Below are 13,272 nucleotides of genomic sequence, written 5' to 3' on the forward strand. Positions count from 1 at the left end.
TGAGCAAGAACTGTTTTGCGGAAGAGTTCTTGTACAAAAGGTCTTCCACAAGAGTGCCTCCACACTGCCATGTATTTTTTGCACAAGAGATGTGCTTTTGCGCAAGAGTGTCCATGGCAGTGTGGACGCTCTCTTGCACAAGAAAGCTCTGATGGCCATTTTAGCCATAGGGGTTTCTTGTACAAGAAAATCATGTTGCATGTCTACACTGCCTTCTTGTGGAAGAGCTCTTGTGCAAGAGGGCTTATTCCTTGTGGGAAGAGGAATAACTCTTACAGAAGAAGCCCTGTTTTCTGACGCTGTACTGTAAATTTACTTGTGCAAGAACGCACGTGCAGTGTAGACACCCGGCAAGTTTTTGCGTAAGAACATCTGTTCTTGCACAAAAAGCCTACAGTGTAGACGTAGCCTATGTTTTTATTAATAATACAAATAAGGACATTTCTTTAAACACATGTGTGAGCATCTCTACTGATTTTCTAGTCTGCAAAATAAAGTCAGTCAGCTTTCAGTCACTTCTGGCCCTTTCTTCTCAGGCCCACCTTTATGAAAACTTAAAAAGACCCATAACGTGTAGTAGAAAAACAAACGCCACACCTACAACCAACAGTCTCCACATAGAAATGTGCAAATTCACCACCTTTCTGGGAAGCTCCTGTAATATTTCCTTTCCTTCCATTAATAGAGATCAATCTTATCAAGTGGGGCTAGGAAGTGCAATGCCACTCTGTCACAATGAGTTTCAGATTTATAGTGCCCCGTTTAAAATGCAGCAACTAGGGAAGTCAAAGACACCGTGTACAGAGGTCAAGGAAATATAATAGCATTCACTTCTGAGATCTGGTAATCCCTAGAGCTGTAGCAGGCAGTGTGGGTGAAAGGAGAATAGTAGAGATTCTGAGGGCCTGACTCTCCATTTTTGTTGAACTATACTCAGCACAGAAACATAGCTGTAGAGAAATAGTAAGATTAATTTCAGGCCCAAGCCAGCCTAGTCCACAATGTTTGTTAAGCCACACTCAAAACTATTTTGACTTGCTTGCTGGCTCCTCCTCTTTTACTACAGGGCTATTCCAGCAGTTAGGAATACCTAAGATACGATTACACTATGTTCACATGCCCTTTCTCAGGGTCAACTCTCCTGTAAAGCCCTCATTTTGGGATGTGGTATTCAGGAAGGTAGCACGGAGCCATTATACTGTTTGATTCAACAGAGGATTTCAAGGACTGAATCCACTGGCTCTCTCAGCCTTTTACATTTTTGAAGTATCACAAAGGAAAACTGGGCCCACATAATTCTGACATCTGGCATCTTTCAGTGGCATGATGCAATTCCTTTAGACCACTGTTGAACCTAGTCAGCTGGCATTCATCGACAATGTACGACATTGTCTGAGTTGCACTGCAGCTACCAAAGGACTGTCACAAAGGTTTCAGTAGTTGCACAAAGACTTTGCCTGGTCTGGGACCTATTCCATGGGCAACAGGGCAGGTCAAAACCAGGCAGGCAGATTGTGGGGTTGGTGTTGCTGGACTGGTTGGGTATTATAAAAGAAATCCATTGCTCTTGCCAGAGTTTCTGCCCGATTATCCTGGTGTGATAGATGAAACCATAATGGGCAATGTGATGACAAACATGCAGCTAGCAGTTTAAAAATGTCTTTGTGCAGTAGCAGGCTCAGGCTGGTGTGCTTTCTCCAGGAACTTGCCAGTGGCAACCTCTCATCTGACAGGAGGAGCAGCAATATTGCTCAGAGCTGGGAGCCATGGGAGTGGAGTCATATTCATGGTGTCGGAGATGAGACACATGACAGCAAGACATCTACCAACTTGTTGTGTGATGGAAGACTCCATACTGGTGCTCAGTATTCCACCACTGAAAATGAGGTGGCAAGAGGTGATGTCCGCAGGAATGGGACAGAAGCACCCCACAACAAACTTGCCAGTTTGCTAAGAAATTTGTTGTGCATCTTAACTTGAGCTGCTGAATAAAAAGGAGAGGAACACCTGGACCCAGCACAGGGTGGTCAATAGGTCTGTATGTAGAGCCTAGTTTTGCACTGGGTTAAACATGGCTGCTACTTGGGTTTCCTCAAGAAAATGCCTCAGATTACCATTCCAGTGTACAAGGAGGTGACTTAAGGGAGCAGCAGTGCTCACTAGGCTATGCTTGGCTTAGTGATGTTGGCTTCAGCCCTTACCTGCAACAGATATGTGGTATGAGGCACTATCAGGCCTTGAGAGGTGATGCTAAGCTTTCTTTAGCTCCTAGGTTCTCTCTCTTATGTCTACATTACAGACCTTAGAGTGACACAGATGTAGGGTCTCCTGAGTTGCTGACAGAAAAGAGCTCTCCTATTGGCATAATTAAGCCACCCCCAATAGACAACATAGCATTGTCCATACTGGCACTTTTGTCGGTGAAACTTATATCAATTGGGGTGTGTTTTTTCATATTCCTGAACAAAAAAACAAAAAAACAAACAAACAAACAAAAAAAGCTAGCTGTAGACATAGCTCTTTGTTTTTCCAGTACCTCCAAAATCTCCTCAACAAGCCCTCGCTCTTCCCTCTCTACCCATGAGCTATCCTGCAATACCAGAGAGAGGATACAACTGGAAATGCATATGGGCCCTTGGGTGGTGCTGAGTTTTGTTGAGCAATTTTGACATTACCTCTAAGATGTATGGAAAAACTTAAAAACAACAAATTGTCTTGAAGCACCTTAGAGACTAACAAAACATGTAGATGGTATCACGAGCTTTCGTGAGCACAGTAGAAGAAGTGGGTTGTGCCCACAAAAGCTCATGATGCCATCTACATGTTTTGTTAGTCTGTAAGGTACTGCAAGACTATTCGTTGTTTTTTAAGTTTTTCCAGTTACAGACTAACTCGGCTACCTCTCTGAAGCTCTAGATGTATGTACATGGTGTATGCAAAACAATTGACTTCAATGGGACTTGCAGAAAGTCATTGTAGACCAAGGTATTATTCAATGTGAGTAAGGGTATCAGCAGCTGTCCCTAAATAACATAAACCATAACAACACATAGTGATAATTATTAACTTATCCTGTGGTAACACATGAAGGTCCCAATCAAGATCAGGGTTTATTGGACTATGTATAAACACATAGGAAAAGTAATTATAGATAGGGGGTCTCTGTTGAAAATCACATTTTTTAACTAACAGATCTTCTGCAATCCTATTTACAGGCACCAGACAGGTGTAGCTCTGAAAATCTAGCACACACCTAAGTGCAGTTGGAAACAAAGTTTCCATAACTCAAATGAGCCATTTTTTCATTGTGTGATGTGACTGTCACTGCACAAGATTGCACTGCAGGAAGCTGCACATTTGAAATCCTTCTTGACAAAACAAAATCCTTTCAAGAAATAGGCTATGTTTAGCTTTCTCTATTAGGACCTATTGTATTTACAGAGGAACTCTCAGCACAGCATCTTTTTGCCCATCCTACAGTAAATCATTGATATAAATAAGAAGTTTATTTGATCAGCATTTTTCTGTATTTTCTTTAAATGTATGACATATTTGAGGGTTTTTTTCAGAAGCTATTATCTGCCTTCTGCTGAGCTTATAGTAAAATGAAGTTATAATCCTGTGATTTGTGATACCGCGCTATTGCTATGACAATGATTGTGCTGTTGGAAATGTGGAATTATGATTTCACTGTGGGAGATAACAGAAGCCTAAAAGACATCAGAGTGAAGTCTTTCATCTAGAGATGGCCTCAAGCTGCCAGATACAGACCCAGGTTTGTATATAAACCACAATTTCTCTGAATATGGGGAAAGTATTCTGTTCCAATGTTACTCTTCAGGCTTGTTGATATAAGGACCAGACTGGGGGAGAGCTAATGTGAGGATCTGATATTATGATAATGTAGAAGACTCAACAATATTTAGTGGAGCAACAAAAAGAGAAGAAGAAACTCATGCCTTTATTCAAGCAGATGGAATTGTAATCTTTGTGTTTCGTGCTTGGCAGAGAAAGAGCCAATAAGAATTGGTGAAATAGCAGGTGCAGGTGAAGCAGCAACTGATCTAGAATCTGATGAATCTTGCAATGGGGAACAACAGTATATCACATATGAACCAGTTAATAGAAACATAACAGCGTTATTCATCTTCCAGAAAATAGCTATGGGTGCTGGAAGGGAAAAGAATTACGGGCCCTTCAAGTGGCATCCTACTTGTCATGAAAAGCTCAGGCCTATAGGGATGTGAATGAAGAGATGGCCTGGGACTCTGAAGGTGTAAAGCCATTCTAAACAGGGAAGACCGTTTGGTAAGAGAATACCAACAGAAATTTTGGGCTTGTAGATGTACCAGAGAGGTATAGCCTGAGGTGCTTACATAAAAACTTAACAACTGACTTGCTAACTGAGTCCAGACACCTAAAGTGTGCAGGTAATAATAGGTATGATAGTTTAGGAGCAATTTCTCCAGCCTCTCCCCAAAGGCACACATTTGGGTTTGGAGACACCAGCCTATGACACTAACAGAAGTGGTAAAGTTTGTAGATGATTTGGGGATGCAGATTTTCCCAAGAATGATGTCTAGACATTTCAATAACAGGACTCAAGGAAGAAGGGGTGGGTGGTGGTGGTGGTTGTTTTGCCATGACAAAAATTGAGGGAGAAGAAAGGAAAAGGGGGAAGAGGATTCTTTCAGGAAACCAGGGCATATTTACTACCAATGTGGGCATTCAAGGCATATCAAGCAAAACTGCCCAGAATTTTGTGAGTGGACTAGAAGAAATGGCTGGGAAAAGAGTATGTCTACCATCATGATAAAAGTGTGGGGAAGGGGGCTGGGGAGCTTCAGAGGTGAATGCTGGTCTAGGAAGATCACCAGTCTGAAGATATATGGTAAATCCCATTTGGATGCTGTTAGGTAGGAACTTACAGCATGAGTTTAAAGCATGAATGCATCCATGGTGAAAGGAGAATCTGCCCAATGGCAAAGAGACTCCCAGAGATTAAATGGAATCAGGTAGGGATGGTAAACAGACTGACTCATCCAATCATTACAGGAACTGATTAGAGTCCCTTCCCTCACAAGAGAAAAATGGAAGTTGGAAGTTCTCTAAGGCTGTGCCTAAACTACATCCCTTTTCTCGAAAAGGGGATGTAAATTAGATACTTTGAAATTGCAAATGAAGCTGGGATTTAAATTTTCTGTGCTTCATTTGCATAATGGCGGCCACAGTTTTTTTTTTGAAATGGGGCTTTTCGAAAGAAAAATGACTGTTTAGACAGGGATCGATTGAAAATAAAACCCTTTTTCGAAAGATCCTGAAAAAATGAGGAGTACAGGATCTTTTAAAAAGGGGTTTATTTTCGATTGATCCCCATCTAAACAGCCTTGGCCTATTGTAAATGCTAACCCCAGGCTCCAAGTAACGCTTTCACCTTTGAAGTGTAGCAATAACCTAGGGTTGTTGCTACACTTCAAAGGCAGAGGCACCCTATCAACTAATTGAATAGTCGTTGCAAAATGCATCATCTATTCGATTAGTCAATTACTTGATATTTAACATCCCTACTTCACAGTCCTTTGCAATAGCAATGTTTACATTATCCCCTGTGCTTTCTCCTCTCCCCGCTCAGGACCTGAAGCCTCTATGATACTAGCATCCCTCACACATGCTACTTGTGCCTCTATCATTTGTGAGCTAATGAGCTAATTGGCTCATTAGCTCATCCAGCCCACTGGCCTGATTAGCTAATTATCTTTAATTATACTGATCAGCTTTCTCCCAGGGAACTAATGGGCATCAATGTGATCAGAGTGCATGCTCACCTGTTAACTCACTGCACTCTGTCACAGCAAGATCTGGGAGGTAATTGCCCTACTCTGCTCAGCAATGGTGAGGCCTCAGCTATCCACTGTCCAGCTATGTCGGGAGACCACGTTTTAAGGCCGATGTGAATAAACTGCAGAGTTCAGAAGAATGCAACAAATAAGAGAGGTTAAAAGCATTGGATATATTTAGTGATGATGTACATTATCAAGTTAGGCCAACCCAGCTACATCACTTAGGGTATATCTACGCTGCAGCGTTATTTTGAAATAACAAAGTGAGTGTCTACACAGCGATCCCATTATTTCAAAATAATTCCAAAATAACAGGTTTCTTATTCCAGAATCTGTAACCCTCACTTCACTAGGAATAACGCCTATTCCAAAATAACTATTTTGAAACAGGGTGTGTGTAGATGACGCAGCTGTGCTTATTTTGAAATAAGTGGCCTCCAGGGCTTCTCACAGCTGCCATGGTGACCACTCTGTCCACGCTCATCAGAACTCTTTAGTTCCCCTTCAACCCTTAAAGCTGCAGCCACAGGAAAGGGGCTTTTAGCACAAGGAAAGTCCTGCTAGCCCTGTGCCATCCAACAGAAGCCGTCACTGATTTTGCTGCTACCATGAGTGACCCCCATGCTCCCACTGAGTCCCCATGCTCCCACTGAGTCCTTCATGGCTACAAGTGAGCCAACAGCCAGCTCCCAAGCCCAGGCCCGAGGGGAAAAGAGGTGGAACCCTTCCAGGTCTGGTGCTGAGATCCTGGATCTCATTGATTTCTGGGTAGAGGTGGCAAACCTCCAGGATTTCTGCACCAGATGCAGGAATACATACATTTACAGATGGATTGCTAACAGCCTGGGGCAGAAGGGACATATAGGCACCTAGGAGCAAGTGTGCATGAAAGTGAAGGAGCTGAGGCAGGTCTACACGAAGGCCAGGGAGCATAGTCCCACTCAAGGGTGCATCCCAGACCTGCCCTTATTTTGACCAGCGCCCCTGCATCCTGGGAGATGGGTCAGTCCATTCCCCCCCTCCCCCCCTGTTGTGGACTCCAGTCTGTTGTGGACTCTGGGCTGGAGATGCCCATCATCAGCCTTCCAGAAGGTGTGGCTGTGGACAAAGAGAAATAGGAAGATGAGGAGGCCAGCCTGGACACATTGATCACCAGCCAGAAGGCGATCCAGGCCCAGGAGCCAGTACCCTCCTCCCAGGATTTCGCCCAGGGATCAGACAAAGCCAGGGAAGGCCCATCAGGTGAGTTCCATTACACACACAGGGAAAGTGGCAGGTGACAAGGGACTCTGTGCTCCTCACCTGGCCTTCTCAGCCTGGGTGTTGCACAGCAGCCTGTGCATGTGGGTGCACATGGAGCACTAGTCCAGAGCACACAGCCAGAAGGAGACTGCCACACAGGAACCTTGTGCTCTTGCTCACAGGGTTCCTGCACTGGCCTGCTCTACTCCTGACCCCGTCGAGGGACACCATCCCATCGCAAGCCATCACTAAGGAGACTGGGGTCATGGACACACACAGTAATGCTACACACAGGCCTGCAGGACCATGCAAAAGGAACCCTTTCTGTTGATGTAGTCCAATGCCAAGTAGTTGGGGGTCCAGATGGGGATATGGGCAGTGGCGGATATAGGGCAGGGTGAGCGGGGCAGCTGCCCCGGGCCCCGTGCTTTAATAGGCCCCGCGCCAGCACCGGTGTTTAAACTCGCCCTGCTCGGAGCAGGGTCAGCAGCCTGGGGCCCGCGAGGGAGCCCAATGTGGCACGTTGGACGCTCAAGCCCTGCCCCCACCACAGCAGGCAGCCCGCAAGGGCACTGCAGCAGCCGAGCAAACCCCACGCTGGTCAGGTCCGGCTGTGAGGCAGCAACAGCCCTGCCCCCACAAAGAACAGACCAGCGTGGCGGGGCCCTTTGTGGTGCAGGAGCTGCGAGCTGGCAGGGGAGGGTCCCTCAGGGCCACTTCCGCCCCCCCCATAAGTCCATTGGCTGAACCTCGACAATGGCAGCTGTGGGAGCCCACCAATCACCACTCCCCTCAGGCTTTTAACCCCCCAGCACATGGCCAGGCAGCTCCTGTTGGAGAAACCGGCGAGCAGCGCTTCTAGGGAAGTGTCTGGCCTCCCAGCCACTTCCACTCCGATATCTTCACCCACATAACCCTTATCCCAGACCCTGCAACACAATCACCTGCCTTGAGGCACAGTCCAAACCCCTGGCCAGACCCACTCCAGGCCTGCTGGTCCCCAGCCCGTTTGCGTGGTCCCCAGCTGATTTTTCTGTAGGGTCAGTGTCCCCTAACCCAAGAGAGGTTTCCCACCCCTGCCACAAATACAGGAGGCCCCTGCTTTATAACAGCCCGCTTTACGACCCTCCTCCCCCCCACCACCATTATGACCTTTTTCCGCTGTGAGGAAAGGGCCAAAATCACCTGACTTACGTCCTTGGCCTATTGTAAATGCAGGCTCGAGTTACGACTAGGGTTGCCAGGTGTTTGGTATGGGCCCTGACAGTCCAGTATTTTTGGCTTCTGTCAGGTAAAAAAAAAAACCTAGAAAATACCAGACCAGTAAAATGTCCGGTATTTTCAGTTTTTCTCAGCTGGAAAGCCACTTGGGACATTCTTGCCCTGCCATGTCTGGTGGAGATGGGGAGTGTGAGATTTAAAGATGCCATGATTATTTTGGGGGGGGGGGCACTTTTTTTGCTCAACATTTGGACATCCCTCCCTTTTTTATTAATGCAGAATTTTGTTTAAAAATGAATTACAATATAATTAGAATAAAAATTATCCAACTAAATTAAGTTTCTATCAAATTTACCCAATTCACATTTAATATGAAAATAGCCTTCAATTTGTGCATTTGATGCCTTTTTTCTATTTTTTTCTCCAAAGGGGGGGCCTGGAAAAATTGTGCTGCCGTGGGCCCCGCAAAACTCTCATCCGCCCCTGGATATGGGGGCAGTCAATGGCCTCCCCACCATTTGGGATGCCCATGGCAGCAAAGCCAGCAACGATGGGGGTCAACGTTGCCCAGGGGAATGACTCTGCACAGCAGGATGGTGTTGATGGCCCTCACCACCTGCAGAATGAGAAAAACAAAGAATCACAGGGTTTCCAGAGTTCTTGGGAGTTCTGAGCCCAACACCCCTTCCCACACATCAGGACTAACCTTTATTTAGCCCATCCCTGGCTAGGCTTTATGAAGGCAGAATTGAAAAGCCTTTCAGGGAGGGACATCCCCCCCCCCCCATTCCAGCAGTTCACCATCCTCCTGGGTCAATAGCACAAGAGTACCTGCATAGGCACGGTCCCAACGGTTGAGCTCCCCACACCAAACTGGTTCCCCATAGAGTGGCAGCTGTCTAGTGTGGCGAGTTTCCACAGTGTGATGGTGACCACTTCTAGAAGGGGATGGTAGGTCACATGTGGGTGTCCTATTGCTGGAGGGCGGGATGAGCCACTCACACAGCTCCAGGAAGGTGGCCTTCTACATGAGGAAGTTCTGGAACCACTGCTGGTCAGCCCACCATTCCATGACAATTCAGTCCCACCAAAAATGGTGTCCCATTTTTCAGAGGCACCGTGCACAGTGCGCGGGAGAGGGCAGGAAGGACTATGCTGCATGAGCAGGAAGAGCAGAGAGGTGGTGCCCTGCAGGGAGCGGCAGGTCCTATTCCTGCAGAGCCACATGGGCAGCCTGCAGTAACTGCATCAGAAGGTGCGGCAGCAGATCAAAGAGCTGGTATCTGCTTTCCTGCAGGTGACTCCATGGCTGGAATACTGTGGTGTCCACAAAGGTAACCAGAGAAGACAGTGAGTTAGTTTTGTTGTCTCTCAAGAAGGTAGGCAAAGGTGATGAGCCTGAGACATGACTGTAAAAGGGAGTCCCTTTAAGCACAAGACTCAGATAGCTTCAGGTAGCAGCTACAGGAAGTGACTGCTGTCCTGATGCCCTGCCCAAAGTGCTTCCAGGAGAGGGGGCTTTAAATGCAATTCAAGCTCCAATCAGTGTGGATGCTCTATTTCAAAATAGCTCAGTCCTATTTCAATGGGCATTTGTAGCATGGATGCACTATTTCAAAATAAGCTATTTGGGGCGGCGGCGAGGGTGGGGGGAAATAGTCTATTTCAAATAAGCTATGCAAATTGTGTATACACAGATCCAAATTTTAAAAAAAAGTGCTATTCTAAAACATTCCTTAACCTTTGTGGAATGAGGGTTATAGGGACACCGGAAGAGCGCACCCATTATTTCAAAGTCTATTTCGAAATAACCGGCTGCTTTAAAGATGTAGAATAGCTATTTCGAGATACTTCCGGTATCCCAAAAAAGCTCTGCAGTGTAGACATAGCCATTCTGCCCTGCACAGGCTACCTCCAACATGGGTCAGAGAGGATTAAGGAAAGCCTCTCCAATGTGTCAGCCAACACAGATGCGTCAGTGTAGAGAGGAAAGTCAGATAGTCCAGGTAAAGAAATTGTGCAGTTTATTTACCCTCTAGAATGGGGAAAGCCAGGGACAGAACTGAAATGCTTGGCTCTGCTCCAGGGCAGTATATCCCCAGAAAAGCACTTACTCAAGGCTTACAGTAACTCCACAAACCAGCCCTCAGGATTCAGCAGAAATGGGGCCCAGGTTTGAAACTGATTCATGCAAGTAATGCTTACTCTCATAATAGATCTACTCATATGACAGAAGGTTTTAGGGTTGCATTCACAGCAAGAACATTTAAGAAAAAATATGCTAAGTGGACTTTGTGTGTCTGACCCTCAAGAAGATGTCCGCAACCTCGCAAGATCACGTGCGTAACAATACTTTTTAAGAGAACCACCATCTGTGCAATAGAAAACATAACCACTCAGAGTTATAAACCTTGGGGACATAAAAGAAAAATAAGTGTCTGTAGGATTAGAAATGTAGAAACACAATTGGTAGAGCCTTGACCCTGTGTCCTTGCTAATCAAGAACAGCCTAAATGATACAATTGGCTGGGCTTGAATGAGAAAAAATGTACATGGCTTCTGCCATGTATTGCTGTTGTCAATCAGATTCTAAGTGAAAAATACTGCAGAAAAATTTAAATGGTGCCAAACCTACATAATGAATATGATTCTCTAGAAAAATAATTCTATGTGCAACCTAAACAATAAGAATGCATCTCACCATAATGTAAGCACTTTGATATCAGTAGTCCATTTATATCAGCTGAAAATATAGTACCTATGTTATGTTGTAAATGCTGTACAAGCAGCAAATAACTACTGAAATGCATGATAAAATATTAGCTACCATAAACATGAACTCTTTCACATACTAAAGAGTGTGCATATGTAACATATATTGCACACAAAAATTATGTTAAAAAAAACAACATTTCAAAGTCTAGCAACCAAATTTGAGAAATGCTAGTGTTTATATTGTCTGTACAACTGTCATTTGCCCCCCCCCCCCCCTTGAGTGCATGCATTATGAAAGGCTTTAATTACATGATCACATGTTATTTTCTATTAGGTCCAGAGGACTCCAACCTTGTTCCCTACCCAAAATGGAGAGTGCTTAAACTTATAAGGCTAACCTGTTTGCTTGCTTATATATATTCTTACAGATGATTATTTCCTTATCATTTTGATTATATATTTATTATAATAGCTTATAGTACATTTATATTAAGGCAATTTGGCTGTAACACAAGGGATTAACAGGACACATCTTGTATGTTGAGCTAAAGGAAAGCTACCATGCACATGCCTGGGTCCATTCACAAAGGCAACATGCATATATTCAAGCAACAGTGCTCACTTAGGGTACGTCAACACTGCAGAGTTTTTCTGGGATACCAGAGGTATATCAGAAAAACTCCACCACATCCAAGGAAAGTGTTTGCTCTTCCGCTTTTTTTTTTTTTTTTTGCAGAAGAGAAAACACGCTCTTTCGGGGAGCCCTATATTCATCATTGTACGAGGGATAAGAGCTCTGCTGAAAGAGGAAGCTTTTCCACCATTTGTCCCTATCTAGACTGGGCCAAATGGCAGAAACACCTCTTCCAGAAAAGCAATCGGAAAAAACTGCACAAATTGTGGAGCGCAATTTGCGCAGCTTTTTCAGAAAAAAAACCTATAGTGTAGACCTAGCCTTAATGAGCAGCTAGTCCATGTTTTGTTTTCTCTTCATTGTTTAATGTGTGGCCCCAGGTCTCATCTACTGAACACTACTCAAACCGTTATCTGTGTGAAAGTTCAGTGGTGCTTATCTTTACAGTATCTGAATTTTTACACAAGCACTGAAGAATTTTACTCCACGACAACTCTGCGAGGAAGTCAGGGGTGCCGGCCTTGCCTGGTTCCTGGGCAAGATGTGTGTGGGGGGGGAGGGGAGACACTGTGCCCCTAGAAGGGGCGGGACTTTGGGTAGATCAGGCTGGGTCAGGGTCAGCCCTTAGTGCCACCCAGTGCACCCCTAGCCCTCAGTGCTGCCCTGGCGTGTGTAGCACTCCAGTGGCAAATTAAAGGGCAGCAGCCAGGAGGACCGGGCTCTTGTGAATCACTGGGCCCCAGAGCAGTGGCCCCTCCTTTGTCTCCCCTATCAGTGGGCCTCAAGGGATTAATATTTCCATTTAACACATGCAGAATTGAGGAGTAGAGCAAGAGTAATTTTGATTGTTCAGTTTGAAAACAATCTCTTTGCACTTTTAGCCTTTTATACCACTTTATGGCTATGTCTGCACTCACGGTTTCTTGCATGAGTAATATGCAAATGAGGCTGAGCATGGAATATCACCAAGCCTCATTTGAATACCTAATGAGCCACCATTTTTTTCAGAAGAGGCTCTTGTGCAAGGAATGTCTACACTGTCCCTTGTTGTGCAAGAAAAGCCCTCTTGCGCAATGCGGTTCTTCCTGAAAAGTAATAGGTGTAACGGTCATCTATCCTAAGGTAGGACTAAGTATTATCTCTTAGATTATCATGGACAGGTGTTTATCTAAATTATTAATAAAAACCTCTGGTGACAGATTTCACAACTACCCTAGGCAATGTATTGCAAAGCCTAACCTCCTTTTTCCTCTTTTTATAGACAGGTACTATATTTGCATGTTACCATTCCTCAGGTATCTATCCTATCCTCCATAAGTTCTCAAAGATAATTACTAAGCTTAGCAAAACCTTTAACCAATTCCTCAAGTAATCTAAGATGTATTTTTTATCAGGCTCTTATCATCTGAAGATATCTAACTTATCTAAATTATTCTTAATTTGCTCTTTCATGATTTTAGCCTTCCTTTCTACTGAAATCACTCTGATGTTCACTATGTTAGTTTTTGGTGGAAAGTGGTCATTACTGTTTTTTCTGTTACCACATCTCCCTACTCATTGGGACGGTGTGTTCCTCTTCCTTCTGATGAAATTTGGTGGATAGGTGTCCTTTATGTCAGG

This window comes from Pelodiscus sinensis, chromosome 1, assembly GCF_049634645.1.
Source record: "Pelodiscus sinensis isolate JC-2024 chromosome 1, ASM4963464v1, whole genome shotgun sequence".
NCBI classification, from domain to species: domain Eukaryota; kingdom Metazoa; phylum Chordata; order Testudines; family Trionychidae; genus Pelodiscus; species Pelodiscus sinensis.